This window comes from Empidonax traillii, unplaced genomic scaffold (assembly GCF_003031625.1).
Source record: "Empidonax traillii isolate 1590-97213 ecotype Southwest subspecies unplaced genomic scaffold, ASM303162v1 scaffold148:size1803964, whole genome shotgun sequence".
NCBI classification, from domain to species: Eukaryota; Metazoa; Chordata; class Aves; order Passeriformes; family Tyrannidae; genus Empidonax; species Empidonax traillii.
The window spans coordinates 1,208,495-1,211,265 of record NW_020955341.1 but is presented as its reverse complement, the minus strand read 5'-3'; the positions used below and the strand labels follow the sequence as shown (position 1 = coordinate 1,211,265).

General features: G+C 34.1%; 1 protein-coding gene across 6 annotated transcripts in view; it reads right to left on the bottom strand.

The window, feature by feature from the left end:
* ST5 (suppression of tumorigenicity 5) overlaps positions 1-2,771 on the bottom strand; it is a 175,955-nt gene that overhangs the window by 54,619 nt on the left and 118,565 nt on the right. The gene's annotated exons all lie outside the window — the stretch shown is intronic.

The following is a 2,771-nucleotide window of genomic DNA, read 5'->3' as shown; positions in this document are numbered from 1 at the left end:
CAAGTTTCTTTGGATTTTTTTCACTGCCTTTTTTTTTTTTTTTAAATAAAATAAAAAGATTTCACAAGATGTGGTTCTGAGCATCTGCAGCTGTGGAAAATTTATTGAAATATAAAAGCTAAGGCACTTAACTACTTTAAAGTGTATCAGTAGATTTTATAAATCTGTAACAGCCACGCACAGGGTGAAATGAAGACCAATAAATAACCATTCTCAACATACCACCCTTACAAACAATAAGACAGCCCTTATTTGATGCTACCTTCATTTTTCTCTTCTCTTGAGGGAAGGCAAAGAAAGAATAAACATTTTAGCTCAGCAGTGCCAAGAGAGAAGATTGAAAACATAAAAGGGTGAGAATTTCTGTCCCAACCATAATGCATCCTCAAAGTGTTCTTTAAAACATATCATGTCTTCCAATTAGGCAGCTATTTGTTTCAAGTTACGTAAAATTCCAGTATCCCAGAAGCAGACTCATCCTGCTAGTAATGGATAGAGGACTGAACAGTTAATCACTAAATATGACATAAATGAAAAATACATCAAAAACCAGACTACAATCTTTGAATTTTTGGCATTTGAAAGTCAGAACCAAAATTTACAGTCCGGATTTAAGTGAGTTACAATATCCACCAATTTCTCACAACTTCTGAACTTAGCAAACCTCTCACTGAATGAAGTAGCATGAAGATGAATGAGTGCCATCGACAAAATTAACATTTTGTATCATTTTTTCAGACAGTTGATAATCAGCAACCGATTTAAAACTTCAGGTTTATCAAAGGGTCCTTCCAGTTTTCCAACAATCTTAAACAGAAAATCATCTCCGAAAAGAGTGATCTACTCAAATTCAAGGCTTGAATTTACAGAAAATTGAAACATGCAGGAAGTTCAAAGCTTTTAAACCAACTTGCTTTTGGTTTTATATTTAAAGATGACTCTACGTTTTTAATACAATTTATGTTACACTACAAGCTATTTAATATAAGAAATTCAGATTTTACTACATACTATGTCAATTAAAAATTGAGGACAGAAAGCTGTAGCATGGTTTATTATTCACACTGTTACAGAAAATATTCACAGCATTTAAAGGGTTGACAGCTGAGTCACAGGTGTTTTCAGTGAGAGCAAGGCCTGGGTTAACACTCAGTCCATGTGACTACCAGCTATTTTGTTCTAGAAAGAATTTCTTTATTTTACAAAAGAAAATAAAGGCAGTTTGTTCTTTCTACTTAATTGTTGGGCCTGGAAACATGAGACTGCTTGATTCATCAATTATTGCTGCAGGAACTTTTGCTGAACAAGTTCACAGATCACAATAGAAGTGAAAATACAGTTCTGCTTCAGTAATGCATCATACTAAGATTTCTAGTCAAATATAAGCACAAGAGTAAATGTTTTAGCTTTGTTTTAATTAGAAATCTGAATCACTGCTGCTCTTGAAGAATGTCTGAAATGGCAATCACAGCTTATTTCATCCATAGGAAATCTGATTCCAGAGGCTGCACTGTCATTGTACACATGGAAAGAACACCTTTGGGTGCATAAGGTATATGAAGGAAGACCTTTTGACAATTGCAATGAACAGGATAAATCTTAACCAACAAATATTCCTAAAAAAAAAAAAAAAAAAAAAAAAAAAAAAAAAAATATAAAAAAAAAAAAAAAAAAAAAAAAAAAAAAAAAAAGCGTAAAGCTACAAATGTCTTGGGATGCCTATGGAATGGATTGATTCCTTCTGTGGGAAGAAAAATAGATATTGCACACTACTTCTGTTATTTGTAAACTTTAAAGCTCTAGATATGATAATCATAACAATGACAAATAGTCAAATTTGCAAAATGCTGTTACTTACTCACAGCTAATTGGGCTTTACTAGTATAATAAAATTTCTTGTAAGCCCAAGTCAAGTATAGGTCAAGCAAGCATTTTGGAATGGATTAAGAGATTTCAAAACACCCAGCTACATGAGACAGTGCTCAAACATGCACTTCCATGTGAAAACAAATGTTATTGCATTCATCTGCAGAGTATCAAAACTTCTGAGAAGAAATGAACCCATCAGTGAAAGGAAAACTTTTTTACAATGTAAAGCATTTGTAAGTTCTAGGGGGATTCTCTTTCCAAGACACAATGTAAAACAGAATTGCTTGAACCCAGTTAAATTCAACATAACTATTGCTGACCTGAAATACTAAGTATAGAAAAGGGCCCAGAGAAGTCTTGGATAAGAGAAGAGGGAGGAGCAAGGCATCGTGAGCAGAGACTGCTTTTCTGAGTCAGATTCTCTACCAAGAGAAAGCTTGGGCCAAATTCCTCTTCAGTGTAATGTGAAGGTCAGAGAAGACACCACAGGGATTTTAACCCTTTCCCCTTGAAGAGTGAGAGCTTCTTCAGCAACTGGTTCACTGTTTAAGAAGTCTTGTTTCTATTCTTTTTCTCATTTTGCTTAAAAACCAAACTATTTCAGGGTGTTTGTGGATTTTTTTCACTTTGAATTAAAGCCTTGAGACCAAATACATCTCACTGTTACATTTTGCCTTTTTCTTTTTTTTTAATGAATAAACTCCTTCCACCTTAAATCAGTGATAATGAAATAACCCAGTCAATCAGAAACAACCTGGTTTTGCTGATTTGACAGTTGAATGAAGTATTTGTTTCAAGCAGTGCACTAGAAGAGACAGTTTATTTGTCTATGTCTTCTGCTTTGATCTCTGCAATTCTCCTCAACACAACCACTTCTCTAGCCCCAAAGCCCAGGCAGGGAA